Source organism: Macrotis lagotis, chromosome 7, assembly GCF_037893015.1.
Source record: "Macrotis lagotis isolate mMagLag1 chromosome 7, bilby.v1.9.chrom.fasta, whole genome shotgun sequence".
NCBI lineage: Eukaryota > Metazoa > Chordata > Mammalia > Peramelemorphia > Peramelidae > Macrotis > Macrotis lagotis.
The window spans coordinates 2,022,897-2,039,088 of NC_133664.1; the positions used below are offsets into that span (position 1 = coordinate 2,022,897).

The following is a 16,192-nucleotide window of genomic DNA, read 5'->3' on the forward strand; positions in this document are numbered from 1 at the left end:
GGCAACCTTTTCCTCAGATCTCTCGTGCCAGGCTCAGGAGTAGGCTTGGACAAGTAGAGGCTGGCTGCTGCACCAGGTCAGTGAGAAGGCAAGTCACCAACACTTTGGAATGACAGCCCCTGTAAGGGGGCAGACTCACAAGGCATATTGTGCCAATTGTAGGGTGACATACCTGCCAAGAGGACTGTGATACCAAAGAAAGATGGCCTCATACCTTCTTGGCTGTTACTAGGTTTTAGTAGGGCTAGTTAGGTTAAGGGGGGGAGGGGCGCGTTTACTCCCAAGAGGTCCGTCATTCTGGGTAGTAACAGGATAAAGTAATAGTATGGATCCCTGCACAACCCTAGGCCAGGTAAGGCATTATATAGAACCAGAGCAAGGATGGCAGAGTGCCAGGAGGACCCAGGCTCATGTGCATAGGTGAGTGGGATAGTGGAGCTTCTTTGACTGTTTACCAGGCTCAAGGTAGTTTAGAGTTTTCTGGGCAGTCATGGATCACTTTCCCACTCTGGCCTACCCCTGGACAGGTTCTTTACCTTTCCAGCCTTCTGTGATAATTGGAGAGAATCTCCCCGCAGGAGTCAGCTGCCTTCTTTTTTTATATTTATTTTCCAATTATATTCAATAGTAGTTTCTACCCATCATTTTTTTTGTAAAGTTTTGAATTTTATAATTCCCCCCCCCTTTCCTCCACCCCCCCCAAAGGCAGTCTGGTAATCTTTACATTGTTTCCATACCTATACACTGATCAAAATGGAATGTGTTGAGAGAAATCACATCCTTGAGGAGAAAATAAAATATTAGAGATGCCAAAATTACATAGTACATAAGACACTTTTTAGAAAATATTGAAGGTAATAGACTTTGGTGTTTGTTCAAACTCCACAGTTCTTTATCTGGATACAGATGATATTCTCCATCACAGATGCCCCAGATTGTGCCTGGTTGTTTCACTGATGGAATGAGCGAGTCCTTCGAGGTTCATCATCACCCCCATGTTGCTGTTAGGGTATACAGTGTTTTTCTGGCTCTGCTCATCTCACTCAGCATCAGTTCATGCAAATCTTTCTGGGCTTCCCTGAATTCCCGTTCCTCCTGGTTTCTAATAGAACAACAGTGTTCCATGACATACATATGCCACAGTTTATTAAACCATTTCCCAATTGATGGACACTCACTCAATTTCTAATTCTTTGCCACCACAAATGGGGCTGCCATGAATATATCTGTGTAAGTGATGATTTTACCCTTTTTCATCATCTCTTTAGGGCATAGACCCAGCAGTGGGTTGCTGGATCAAAGGGGATGCACATTTTTATTGCCCTTTGGGTATAACTCCAAATTGCTCTCTAGAAAGGTTGAATGAGTTCACCCAGCTGTCTTCTTGACCACACTCCTGATGTCACTGGTCAGGTAAATGCCCTCTGGTAGCTAGAACTCCCTTCCTATTAGCTGGCACCGTGATGGATGGCAGGATAATGCTGGTCAGTGGACACCTCATTAGCCAATCTTCCTAGGTCTGTTGTGACTATTAGGCTTCCATCTGATGGGGGTGAGCTAATTAACAACAAAATGTTGTCCCATAAATTTTAAATGCTTCTTTTCAGTGGCCTGAATTGTAAAGATCTCATTTATTATGTTTTCCCCTCCTCCATCTTTAATTATGGACCTGTAAGAAAGAAAGAAAGAAAGCCAAGAGCTGATGAGTCAGGGTCCATAAAGGCCATCTCTAGGCTGTTTCACATCCTGTCTTCTGGGAAGCGATGGGGAGGAGTGATTGCTCTGCTAGCAGCTCTCCCATTCCTTTCTCCACTTGTTTACTTCACCATCACATGGAATGAGTGGAGACTGAGAATCAGGAGGACTTGGATTCAGATCCTACCACGGACACTTCCTGGGTGGGTGACTATGGGAACAATCAATCAGGAAGAACCAAACTCAAAGGTGCAGAGAGAAGCTCAGGGAAATCATGGTCACCTAGATAGAATGGGACATTTGGAGGGTCTTCTCTGTCCACCCCCTGGGCCCTCCTGCCACCATCTTGGTCTTCAACTCTGTTTAGAGTCTAACCCTCCTCCAGCTGCCTCTCAATAGTCTCCTTCATCTCAGCTGGCAGCTGAGCATTGGGCAAGAATGGGTGGCCAGGTCCCTTTTCTTCCTCCTAATGTCTATGTCAGTCAGAGGCTTTGCACCATGGGATGACTTAGAGTCCATGTGTCAGAGATGCCTGGCAATGAGAAGTCATTTAAGCCCTGCCTCTGACACACATACACACACACAACACACACACACACACACATCCACAAATACAGATATTAATACATATCCATAAACCCACAAACACACATGCACACACATAGAAACATACATTTGTACACACATTTACACAGTACACATACCTGTCCCTCCTTCCCTTGACTTCCTTGAACCCCAGTTTCCTCCTCTGGCACCTCCTTTCTTCATAAAATGAAGGTTGTGATTCTCAGCTCATTAGGTTGTTGTGAGGAAAGGCTGATAAATAGAAGTGATTGTTTTCCCAAAGGAAGGATTCCCTGAGGTTGGACATGGTGCGACTTCTCCCCCCTCCCCATTTTTGACCCCAAATTTCTACACTTTTGAATATCAAAATAAATCTCTGTCAAGGAAGATAGACACAGGCCATTGCTTTAGAACAAAGTTTTTTGTTTTTTTAAAAAGGTAATAAATAGAACTCAGCACAATAACAATTGACTGAGCAATGATGACGTGAGAGAGGAGCAGGTATGGGGAGAAGAGAGGGTCAAGAGAGACCGAGTGCCGGAGGGTGATTCTACTTGAGCTTGGGGAGGCATGGATGGAGCTTCCTGGGCATCAGGACTACATATGTAGGCAGTGACTCCTGCCCATCCCAATTCAGCCCCCAGACCACCAGAGTGCCATTGCTGGCTCCGTCCTGTCTTGACAGGCCTGGCATTATCTCTGCTTTCTCTGGATGAATCTCCTTCAGAGGGCTCCTTCAGAGTCCCTGCCTTTGCCCTCAGTGGTTTCACGAGACAGTAGCAGATTAGACTGTGTGGATGGGGAAGGAGCAAAGATGCCATTGGATTTAATCTAATCCAACAAACATTTATGAAGTGACTCTGGGGTATGTGATGCCAGCCTGGGCACCAGACAAAGACAAAAACCAGACTTTACTCTTCTCCAAGGTCTGATGGGGTTCATGCTCAGAAATTCTGGGAGGCAGATTATATCTTGGCAGTTTTGTGGAAGAGAATGTACTTTCTCCAGCAGCTAGACCCACAGGTGCCCCCCCCCACCCAGTGTGGTCACCAGAGTGTCAAGGGCTGGACCCTTTCTAGCTTCCTTCTTCATTTATTTTCACTAATTAGATAAATGATTCTCTTTTTGCTAAAAGTCACAGTTCACATGGTTCACTTTTGTTTCTCTAAATGCATGCCAGAGGCATAGCTATTATGGCTCTGTTCCTGGGGAAATGGGGAAAATGAGATAAAAATGAGATAAATCAGGAAATGAGGGAGGGAGGGAGGGAGGAGGGAGGGAGGGAGGGAGAGAGAGAGAGAGAGAGAGAGAGAGAGAGAGAGAGAGAGAGAGAGAGAGAGAGACAGAGACAGAGACAGAGACAGAGAAAGACAGAGAGAGAGAGAGAGAGTGCAAGTGTAAATGAGTGAATGAGTGTGTGTATGTTTGGGAAAGGGTCTTTCTTTAATGAAGTCCAGCCCCAATCAGGGGCAACCCTTGGGTGAGAATTGAGCTCATTTGATGAAGGACTTTGGTATACCTTAGAGTCGTTTTTCACTCACTTGGTCCATGTTCCCATCCAAGAATCATAATATGGGGTGGATGTCTGCATGACTGGGACCTTCCTTCCCCTCAGGACACTGAGACTGACTCCTGAAAACACAATGCTTCCAATATTCGCTAGGAAATATTGTTAAAAGAAAGAGGGAAACAATCTGAGGAGCATGGAAGGTCCAATAATTAGTTCCAGCTCTCCCAGAGCCCCAGAGCAACTTAGAGGTCTGACACAGCCTCTGTCATAAATCAAACCTTGGCCTTCAGGATGGGGTTCATAGCCTGGGTGGGCTGAAGGGAGTGGTCTACAGTTTGCCCATCAGTATCTCAGGCAAGGTATGATGGGTGCCATCTTGTTCTACCTTCTCTGCTGGGCAAAAAAGAAACTGAATTTCTCCCCAACCTCGTCCTTCTTTTCTCCTTGGTTGCCCCCATGCTCTCCCACTGACCTCTTCTTCATATTTTCCAACACTATCCGTCCCCTTGCTCACTGCAGGGAAGATGTTGGGAGTCCTTTTTGACTCCTTTCTCTCTCTTGCCTCTTACTTCCAAGCTATTTCATGACCTATCAATTTGACCTCTGCAACCTCTCTCAAATTTGCCTCTCCTCTCCTTTGACATTTGTCCCACACTGGGGCAAATCCTCATCACTGCACCTGATCACCTCATCACCTGAACTGATTCCATAGCTGCTGGGGGATTTGCCTGTTTTGGGCCTCTCTGTGTTTTAGTCCATTCTCCATTCAGTTATCAAAGTGATTTTCCCAAAGAGCAGAGCTGATCATGTCATCATCCCCTTCTCAATAATCTCCCTTGGGGGCAGCTAGGTGGCACAGGGGATAGAGCAATGGCTCTGGCATTAGGAGGACCTGAGTTCAAACCTAGCCTCAGAACTTAACCCTTACTAACTGTATGACCTTGGGCAAGTGACTTAACCATGGTTGCCTCTCCTCCAGGGCCATCTCCAGGCATCCTGACTCATATCTGACCACTGGATCCAGATGATTCTGGAGAGGAAAGTGAGACTGGCGACTTAGTACAGCACCACCCCATTCTAATACAATTCATGTGCTTGTTATGGCATCAGCTTTGTGATGTCATGGACTTCTAGAATGAAGGACAAAAACAATAGCAGCAATAACCTCCTATGTCTCCCCATTACCTCCAGGATCAAATGCAAAATGTTCCTCTTGGTCTTTATAATCTCTCTAACCAGGATCCCTCCTCCTTTTCCAGTTGTTTTCAAACTTCCCATCACATGCTCTTGAATCTTGTGACACTAGCCTCCATTCCAACAACAAACCCAGGCATCTCTTAGCTTTGGGCATTGTCTCTGGCTATCTCTCCCCCTGTGTGGGCTGTTCTCCATCCTCATCTCCAAATTTGGACTTTCCTGGCTTCTTCTACAGGTGCCTTCCCTTTTTAATTATTTCCCCTATATTCTTGTTGTGTATATATTTGTTTGCATGTTGGATCCCCCCTTAGATGTTAAGCTCCTTGAGGGCAGGACCTGTCCTTGACTTCTTTTTGTATGCCCAGTACTTAGCATAGAGCCTGGAAAATATCAGGGCTCCATAAATGTTTATTTTTTTATTTTTAGCTTTTTGCAAGGCAATGGGGTTAAGTGACTTGCCCAAGGCCACACAGCTAGATAATTATTAAGGCTGAGTTCAAATTTGAACTCAGGTCCTCCTGACTCTAGGGCCAGTGCTCCATCCACTGTGCCACCTAGCTGCCTCTCCATAAATGTTTATTGATGGAAGAGAGAGGGGGAAGAGGAGAAGATCAAAAGGAGGTGATGCAGCTGTTTAGCTGCTGAGCTGAGGCCCAGCTCAGTTTGGACAAGTTAGGCCTTGCCTTCTGGATATCAGGTCTCTGAATCTTCACTGAGGGAATCATGGCTCAGTTGGGGGAAGAAGAGTAAAAAAAAAGAGTGGACTACAAGTTCATACTAGGCGTGTGTAGCAGAAGGAGGTAGTGGCAGGAAAACGGGGTTTCTGGTGGGAGCTGACATGCTGGACCCCAGATGTGTACACACTGTTCCTCTGGCACTGCCAAGGGATTGAAAATAACAAGTATTTCTGTGGTCTTTCCAAGTTGGCAGTGGTCTCTCCCCATGACCACATTTAAGCCAAATGTCTGCTCCCAAAGTGATAGACACCCGAGATGGCACCCTCTTTGCAGAGGTGGTTCTCCCTAGTTCCCCCTAATCACCCAGTGGGGGTATATATAGGTGTAGGGGTCACAGTGGGACAGGAAGGCAGAGTGCTGCTGATCCTAAGTCTGGCTCTCTCTACTACAAAATGCTCCTGTCAGTGAAGTCTAGAGCCTTTTCTGCGAGATATTCTGCAAGGAGGCTGCTGCTTGGTTCTCCATCTGAAGAGAGCCTACTTTCCTGGCACTTCCCAAGGGGTCCCTGAGACACGACAGTCTTTAACCCAGGGGTGCTTGTTACTTTCCATTCCGGGAAGAGCTAAAAGATGTTTTAGGGCTCAAAGAGGAAAAGACGGATTGAGGCGTGCCACACAATGATCACATAGTATGCAAGGGGGAAGATGCCATAGAGACCTCTATTTGAACGGTAGCATCCGGTTCTGTAAACCCAAGGCCTTTAGTGAAGTGAGATCCTTGTCCCTGGGCAGCCCCCCTCCCCTTTGGGACAGTTCCAGTCACTAAGAAATGGGTTTTTTTTTAATCCTCAAGTTCAAATTTGCCTCTTTCCAACCACTCCCTATTGCTTCTAGTTCTGCGCATTGAACTCAGACAGAAAATAACTTCCTTCTTTCATGGCCCTCAAATGCTTGACATAATTTTGACCCTTAAGTCCTGTTTTGTCTGGCCTAAGTTTCCCCCAGTTCTTGCCAGGAAGCCTCATGGAGCATAAACTTGAGGTTCCTCACTGTCCTCATTGCCTGTCACTGCATACTCACCAGCTTCTCAGTGTGCCAAAGTGTGGCACCCAGAAACAAGCACTTGACCTCAGTGTGGTCTGAGGAGGGCAGAGGAAGTGGCACTGGCAGCTTCTTTTCCTCCCTGATATGGCTTTTCTTTGGGACAGAAAGAGGAAGAAACTGGGAAGAAGGCTTTGGCCTGGAGACCTTTCAGCCCAAGATGGCGGGGTCAGAGGCCTTAGTGACTTGCCTGCACCTAGGCTGCTTCCTCGCTCTGGTTTCCTCATCTGTGACAAGAAGGGTTGGATGAAATCCTCTCCACCCCTTTAGATTGTTAGACCCCACTTTGCCTGTATTTGAGCACCTTCTTGAGATCTTCTTGGCTATTAATGCCCTTAAAGTAGACCATTCAAGCCCGAGAACTCAGGGCCAAATACTGGAGGTCACACTGTTGGGTGTCTGCTTCTCCTAGAGTGTCCCTGGGGGGTTCAGGCAGTGGCCCAGCCCCCACTCAAAGGGATTGACACATGCTCCCAGAAGCCTCCAGAATCAATCCTAGCATGTGGTCTTTGCCACTGGGGCTCTGGTGGACACACAAGCCCCCAGGACTTGTTCTTTGCACCAAGGTAGCTCATTCCAGCCCTGCTGGGCAATCAAAGCATGTTTCCCAGGGAGGCTGGTGGGGGGGGGGGCGTCTACTGAGTTGGATGTTGTCTAGGTGGATTCCCCCTTTCTATTCTCAGAATCTTTGATTTTCTGGACATTTCAGTTCCTGAAAGGCTCGTGGGGGAAGAGCACAGTCTCCCCTGTGATGGACATCTAGGCCCTTGGGGCAGGAAGGAACCATTAGACTTGGGGGGTCTGACTAAAGGAGACCCAGCAAAAGCTCCCCAGGAAATAAGGACCAAATTCATCCCAGGCTGGAAACAGCCAGGACAGCTTGGCTTGCAATGATCACTCACATCTGGAATAAAAGCTCTTTTCCATCCCTAAGCTTTCCTTCTCATCTGCACCCTTCAGGAGAGGCAGGTCTGGGATCCCAGAGAGCCCTATGGCATGTGAGGGACCCTCCCCAACCAAGGCTCTGGACCTTGAACCCTGATCTTCTTACTAAATCTGGGGCTTTAGTGAACTGGTTATATTAATCATGTAGACTGGCAGATGGAGGGAGATGAAGCAGGCTGGGAGGGGACTGGGCAGGGCCCAGCCTGAGGGGGTGGACCTTGAAAGGCCCAGCTCCCATCAGCTGTGCAGGGAGAGGCCTTGGGGAAAGCAAGGCCCAACAAGAAGCTTCATCTGGGGCCAGACCCTACTCCCACTTCTGAGGAGGGAGCTGAGAATAAACCCACCCCTCAGAAATGAGAGCCTGGCCTAGGCAGCTGCCTAATGAGCTGATTTGCATTGCATTCCAATTGGGTCAGAGCTTGGGCACATCCACCAGGAAGGAAGTGGCCACGTTGAGTCAGCAATGTAAATGAGATGCTTCATCTGGCTCTAATCACTGTCTCCTGGAGGGATTTTGATTGCTGCTGTGGCAGGGGCCCTTTGGAACCCCTGTAACTCTTTGGGGATGCTCATTGGGTGGCTTACTGTCAGGACCTGGATTCAGGTCCTGCTTCTCATGTGACCTTGGACCGGTCACTTCATCTTTCCTTGCCTCAGTGTCCCCATCTGGAAAGCAGACAAGGTGGATTCTGAGATCTCCCTTTGTGCCGCGACTTCATGTGGATCCCATGAAGGTCCCAACAAGGAGCCTGCTCCTTCTTGGGTGATGGAGGAAAAGCTGTGTTGTGGTGGGTCAGCCAGGAGGTATTTCATTCCCTAGCCCAGGGCAGTGAAACTGGAGTCTGGAAACACCGAGTTCAAATCCTCCTCAGACACTTATTTGCTATGTGACCCCCGCTTGCCTCAGTTTCCTCAATGGGAATAATAACTCCTGCCTTTCAGGGTTGTTGTGAAAATCAGATGGAAATATTTCTAAAAGGCTTTGTGAAGGAAATCCTAAATGGCATCACAAAGAGTAGGATGCATGTTGTTGCTAGTACTGGATGTAGGGTTCCAGGCTGGATTTAGAGCTGGAGGCCCCACCAGCATCAGGACTCAGGTCAGTGGAGCAAGAATGGGAAGGGGCAGTCATGATCACCCAGCTTCTATATCAGGATATCACTAGTAGGATCTGGAGACCTCCAGGACCCTCCCCCCACCCCATACCACCAGCTCCTCACTCTGGACCTACCAAAAAGCAGGAAGGGCCTTCAGGTCATTTGGGTCAAACCCTCATTGTCACCTAGAGAGGTCAATGAGCTCTTTAGAGATTCCAGAGGGAAGAAAAGCTCTGGGCCTTGGACTCCCCCCAGCACCACTCTCACTCCTTTTCCAATTGAGATCAACTTTCTGGTCAGGATTTGGGCAGGTGGAAAAAAGCTCAGCTCCACTCCAGGGCAAAGGGATTGAGCTTCTAGTGGTGGGCTGAATGATTTCTGTTATCTTCTATTGTTACATAAGAATTTCTTGGTGGTCTAGTGAGCTTTAGTTAACTAATATATAATCGACAGCTAGAATTTGGTAAGTCTTCCTGGACTTCCTCCCTCCCTGGCTCCTCTTGATTCACCCTCCATGAAGCTGCCAAAGTGAATTTCCAAAGGTGCAGATCTAACTATATCACTCACTTACTCCATATGCCCCCCATGGCTCTCTTTACCTCAAGATTAAAGACCATTCTAAACCTCCTCATTTCAGAATTTAGAATCCTTCAGACATCAACCCCCTTCCTTCTTGTCCATGCTCTGATCCAGTCCAGTTGACTTTCTTATTATTTCCCATTCACTGGGCTTCATTTCCCACCTCTAAGACTTGGCGTGGGCTGGCCCCCAGGCCCAGCCTATTCTCACTTATTGCTTCCACCTGGAAGAATCCTTGATTTCATTCAAGATTCCCTCTAATGCCATCTTTGATATGAGACTTTGCTTCATTTCCCCCACTTGAGTGCCTTTCTCTTGATGAGCTGATCAATTTGCCCAGCCCCATTTACCCATATATTCTCTCCTGGATGGAGCCCAAACTCCATGAGGGCAGTGATGACTTTCCATATTTTTACATTTCTAGGGCCATAGTAGGGGTTTGGTGATTCATTGTCTGAAGCGTATGCTCTCTGCACTGATACACACAGACATCAGAGAATGAACCTTTTCCTCTTTTGGGGGATGAGATGATTTGGAAGGTGGGCAGACAACTGCTTATCAGCTTCTTGGACTTGTACTGATTAAGGGCCCCTGCCCCAGTGATGTGGAGGAGGACTCTCTCTCATGGGGACTGAGACCACTGTTACTGGGTCTGACATCATCCCAGAAGCCTGGCCAGTGGACCAGATGAAGCTCATCTCCAACTTGGTCTTCATGATTACAGGTGAGTTTGAGGCCATGTCTTTGGGTCTATCTCCAATCGTTTATGACTGCATGAACCAGGAAGCAGAGGTTCCCATTTGCTTGCCGGGGGAGGGGGCACTTCCATGCCCCAGTCTTCTCAATATAAATCTTTTGGGCTCATGACTGGACTATGAGGAAGCCCATGAGTTCAGGGTGCTTCTCTGTGTCCTCATAAAATAACAGAAGCAGAGTGTGACTTGGACCACCAGAGCTGGGGTAGAGGGGGGGGAGAGGAGCTCTGGGTCTGGGGCTGTGGGGGTCTGGCTGCAGTGGATCACAACTGCCTTTTCCTACCATGAGAATTAGTGGGGCTGCCACTGAGAGTGAGATCCATCGGGCTTCTTGACCAATCTCTCTGCTGAGGGCCTAGGAGGGACTCTGAACATGTGTCCATCTCTAAGGCAGAAGGGAGGACTAGGAAGGGCCAAGATCGAATCTTGCTTTCTTAGGGGGTTCTGTGTCATGCTCATCAGGTCAGAAGGAGCCCAGCTCTGGGCAAAGTTGCTCCTGGATTGTTTGGACAGGGAGCTCATTGGAAAGCTGCATGGCCAGAGTCTGTCCACATCCTTGTCGGTCATGTGTTTTTTACAAATACTATCTTATTTGCTCCTTGCAACAATCCTGTGAGTTAGGCCTTGGAGGTCTTCTATGGAGGAGGTCAAGTGACTTGCTCAGGGTCATCATAAGTGTTTAAGGTCAAATTTGAACTCAAGTCTTGCTGACTCTAGACACAAGCACTCTCTCCAAAAGAGTGAGCAGTTGGGGAAGGAGCTCAGGAAAGGCATCAAGTTGAAGATGGTGCGGTGTCTTGAATGAGGGACAGGTGAGGGGAGAGGGATATTCCTAAGATGGGGTGTGGCAATTCTAGAGAAGCACCACTGGACCAGGCTTCAGAGTCAGGATGGGAGCAATGTCCACTGGGGTCAGGTTGCAAAACTGCAGAGCTTATCTTTATTCTGAGGCAATAGGGAGCCACCAGCATGGATTGAGTAGGGGAGGGACATGGTCAGATCTCTGCTTAAGAAAAACATCTTTGACCATGAAGGAATCAGCTTGAGGCTAGATGGTTAACACCCAAGATGGTTAACATTCAAGACAGGATCCAAAGAGTGCTCAGTGGGTTTGAACATTGTTCTGAATTGAGTAAGATGACTCTAATTGGGACAAATGAAAGGTCTTGCACACGGGTTCAATGCCTGGGGTGTCTGGGTCCGCAGTGGGGGAGGCATAAAGAGACAGTGGAATTTTCTGAGCATAACCTGGGGTGCAGCGGTGGGGGAATTTGTGAACCTAGCTTAGTTCAACATGAATCGCCAGTGTCCAGTGCCAGTTAAGAAAGCCACCTGAACAGAGGGAGATGAAACCCTGCCATCTTCTGTTCCAGTCTGCTAGAGCATTGCTGATGGAGGACACTGAAAAACAAAGTCCCCAAGGCTGCCGAAGGCCTTCATGCATGTGCTCCATCAGGACCAGCTAAGGGAATTGCTCTGGAGAAGAGAAGCCAGAGGGAGGGGAGGTAACTGGAAATTCCTTGCAATTTAAATGACATCCCTGCCATAGGGAGACAAAAGGTCTGTCGCTGGCATGGACATTTCTGTAGTAATTTAGGGTTTGGGAAGCGTTTACAAGAATTGTCTCATTTGACCTTAAGAGCAATCCCATGAAGTAGGTGTTGATCATCTTGGTCCTGTAAAGCACGTCTAGGTCTAGTGGGTGGAAACTGAAATGCAAATGGGATGACTTCCTTAATGACACAAAAGCAGAACGCCCTCCTTTGGGACAGCGGGTCATGCCCCCACAGAGGTCTTCAGGCAGAGGCTCAATGACCACCTGCTTGTTGTGAGGGTGGGAGAGCCGTGGGTCCCAAGTGGCTACTGAGCTGCTTTCTGATTCTGAAATCCTTGGTTTGGATTCTATGACTCCATGGCTAGGCTGCAGCAGATGGGTGGAGGTGAGTGGGTTTCTCCCTCCTTCCAGATTGTGCAGGATTCAACATCATTCGAAACTTTTTAGACTTTTGCTTCCAGAAGGAGAGACATGGTGGCGTGGTCTTCTGTAGATTTATTTGTATGTTTCTCCAGAGGAGCAGCCTGCATGGGAGTTGTGTTAGTGGTGGCCTCTTGAGTGCCCCAACTCCCCATTTCCCATCATTCCCTCTCCAAACACCCTAAGCAAGTGTGGCTCAGTGGAAAATCAACTGAACCTCCATGACAGCACCTCAGATGAAGACAAATGGCAGAAATCAGGAGAAACCGAAAGTGCCCACTTGCGGTGTTCTCGTTTGTACCAATTCCCAGAGCACACTCCTAATGGCATCAGTCCAAAGTGGTGGCAGGAGGCCAAGCTCGAGACTTGGAGAGGTTTACAAAACAAAACAAGACAAAACAAAACAAATCCTTTTCATTTGCTGTCTGTATAGTCCACCCAAGCTCTTCCCTGGCCTTTCAGGACAGAGAGCCCACTTTGCCCCAAACTGCAAAACTGGCACCTCTGGTCCATTTAATTTGTCCCTAGGTAAAAGTGAGACTACACCTTGATTGTCCCTAAAAACACTCTGACCTTTGGGAAGAGAACTTGTTGCCTTCCCTCCACCATTTACCAGCGTAAGACTTCATGGTTACCCAATGTGTGGGACTCACTGTTAGCTCTGTTGAATGGTAATATTTTTATGTTTCAGGGAAGAAAGGGGTGAATCATTTTCCTTGTTTCAAAGCGCCACATCCCCAGCTCTATAATTTAATCACAGTAGCTCCACCCTCCCACTCTAGAAGATTTCACCGAATACATTTCATGAATAAATATTCGCCGAGTACTTTTGGAGTTTGCCATGAAATATTAACGGGGTTATTTTTATAAAGCTCAGAGGAGCTGTTCACAGGGGTGTGTCTGTGAATGTAAATAGGCCACCAGACACTCTGGGGGGCTTGTACGTTTGACTGGTGACGTGGTGGTTTCCGCCCCTTTTTATCCCAGTCACTGGGATAAGTTGCTGCTTGCCATTTGCCTTCTTTCAGACCAGCATGGTTTATGGCTTATTAGCATCAGAAAAGACAATCTTCCTAGGGCAATAAACAATAAAAATGTGTAATTTGTCCTAATAAACTCAAATAGTAACCCCCACGCCTGGACATTTCTGGCCAGGCCTAATTTATCCACATCCTTGGCTGGGAAGCAGTGTGGATCTTTTTTGTGGAGTCCCTGACAGATGGCTTAAGCTTTTTCAGGACGACATTTCCAATCATTTTGCCCATATTGCAAAATTGGCCTTGAAAAAGGGTACGGAGCGGTTCTGCTGCATTAACATCCCGTCAGCTCTGCGGGCTGTGAAGGACATGAAAAAGTGAAGGAAATCAAAAGAATAATGCTTGGAAAATCTGCTTCTGAAAGTTACAAATGTTGGCAGCATAGTGAAGACCCCAGATTGAAGGATGCTCCTCATTGAGTTTACGTCTTGAATTCCATAGGCACGTGAAATGCAATAATCAAAGCCCACATATTCCCTTCCCTTGGCTCATAAGCCACTCCAATGGTATCCAGAGCAGAGGGATCCCAGATAGGTCTGCACTTTGGAAGAGTTCTACAGTCAGTCTTCAATGCCATAGAATGGTCCCTACCGACTTGGAGCTGACCAGGAATTTCCACTGTTTCCTTTCAAGTTTTGCTGGCAGCTCTTGATGGAAGTCATCTACATTTATTTCCCAGGAAATGTGAATTGATCGCATTCCTTGACCCAATTTCCATTTTCTTTCGCAACTCTAGCTGACTGCCCCCATCATATAAAACCTTGCTTGTTTCTTGTTGTCTCTTAGCTTATGATCAAAATCAGTGCAGACCAAAGCTTGTGCCCCACATCTGGAAAGTGCCATTACTGGACACAACACTGTGGCCTGCCTCCTGTGGGCTCACAGTCTGTATCACCGGCCTCTGGAAAGACAGTGATCTCTAGTGCTTGTTTTTCCAGAAGGTCTCTCAAGGAAAGATGTGGCTATTGGGATGGATCTGTAATTTGATGAATGTTGGTCCAGCTCTTGAATGTGACTCCTTTTGGCGACTTGACTTGAATCTTTTGTGACTTACCTCTTGCACTTGTCCTGGCCATTGCTGCCTGTGCAAAATGTGTGTGCCCCTCCCCTGCTCTCACAATATACCAAAGTAGTTGGACACTCTATCTCTTCAGAGAATATTGTGTGAGTCCTGGTGCCTGTGTAGATGGTTCATAGAGTCATAGGATCATGGATAGAGAAATGCAGAGGAGTTTTGAGGACATGTGATCTTGCCCCTCATTTTACAGAGGAAGGGATGGAGCTCTAGGGAGAGTCAAGTGACTTCTTTCAGGTAACATGAAAAATAAGTGGCAAAGCCATGATTTGAACTCAAGTGCTCTTTCAAAAACCAAACCTTCCCACTTCATCAGCTCTCCGTTTAACCCCCCGTCTGAGACCATGCGTCTCTCTGTTGCTGGCAGATGATGGTTAACAGTGAGTGTGTTAGCCTGATCCTCTGTCCTGGTCACTGAAGAAATCAGTGAGAGAACTAGAGAATCCAATTCTCTAGCAGTGGGCATTTCATCATTTTTGAGGAAAATCATGGGGCCTAAATCCTCTATTTTGCAGTGTAGAAGCCTTGTGGTAATAAAATAGAACCAACCACTCAACCCTAAGATTTTGTTAGGAATCTGCTATGCCCTGGGCAGTTAGGTGGTACAATGCCTCTTATGAAAATTCCCATGAGCTACATCAAAGTGATGATACATGTAGCCCATACTCATCCTCTTTGTTTAGTATCACTGATGCCATAGTATTATACTAGGAACCTGGAGCTGTACTTGGAAAAATTAAGATTTTTATTGACAAAACTAGATTTTCCCTTTCCCCCCCCATTCCTTTTCCCCTCCAAGAGAGCCATGCCTTATACCAAAAACCTTTTTTTAAAGTAGAGAAAAAATTTAGCAAAACCAATGAACACATCAACAAAATGGCATATGCAAAGTTGCATACCCACCCCAGCTTTTGCAACAGGTGCAGGAGGTGCCCACAATCTTTGAGGTTGTTTGTTCTTTATAATTCCACAACATTCCAGTTTGGGAATTTTATTTTCATTTACATTGTTATTAGTCCTTCTCTATGTTGTTTTCTTCTCATATGTTTTTCCATACTGTTATTATAAATTATTATAATATATTGCATTATTAATATATCATATATTATTATAAATCATGCTTCTGCCTTCCTACAGCTCTAAAATGTTTCATGACCATTGTGCATCACAATTTGTATAGTTATTTGCAAATTGATGGGCATCTCTTTTCTATCCAGATTTTTGTTACTGTGAAGAATGTCGAATTCTGAAAAAAAGAATTTGATGGTAGATAAGAGTCTTCTTTTTGGTCAGTGACCTCTTTCGTGTAACTGTCTAGCAGGGAAAACTATGAGTCAAAGGGTATGGATATTTTAGTCTCTTTGGATGCTTCTAATTGCTTTCCAGATTCACAGATCCACTAACAGGGCATTAGCATGCCATCCTTCCACAACCCCTTCAATATTGACCATTCGCACTTGTTTCTGTTGTCAATATGATGAATTGACAAGCAACCCTGTGGTTGTTTGGATTTGCATTTTCTTATGGATTTGAAGTATTTTTTCAGTGGTTGTTAATAGGTTGCAGTTTTTAAAAAATAACTGATTCTTCATATCCTTTGAAAATTTCTCTATAGAGGAATGGCTTTTGGTCTCAGCTATTTCTGTTCATTATCTATTTATTTTGGATGTCAAACCCTCATCAGAGATGTTGAATACAAAGATTTTCTCCAGTTGACTGCTTTCCTCCTTATCCTAGATGAAAATCTTTTGTTTTGGTAAAATCTTTTCAAATTCATGTAATTTACTAAGAGTCCTGACTATTTTCTCATTTGTAATTTGCTCTTCCTATTGTTTAGTTATAAATAGATGTCAAAAGTATAGTGTCTCTGGTGTTCAGTCATTCAGTCATGCCTGACTCTTCATGAGTCCATGGACCACAGCACACCAGGCCCCTCTAGCCTCCACTATCTCTTTTAAATCTATTCATCTTCATATTCATTGTTTC

General features: G+C 46.2%; 1 protein-coding gene and 1 long non-coding RNA gene across 4 annotated transcripts in view; one reads left to right on the plus strand and one right to left on the minus strand.

The window, feature by feature from the left end:
- NXPH1 (neurexophilin 1) overlaps positions 1-16,192 on the plus strand; it is a 215,697-nt gene that overhangs the window by 34,257 nt on the left and 165,248 nt on the right. The gene's annotated exons all lie outside the window — the stretch shown is intronic.
- LOC141493600 (uncharacterized) lies at positions 864-4,830 on the minus strand. The gene is made up of 3 exons (XR_012470247.1): positions 3,801-4,830; positions 2,400-2,511; positions 864-1,669 (listed from the first exon to the last, which is right to left on the minus strand). It is a non-coding gene; the product is annotated as an uncharacterized LOC141493600 (long non-coding RNA).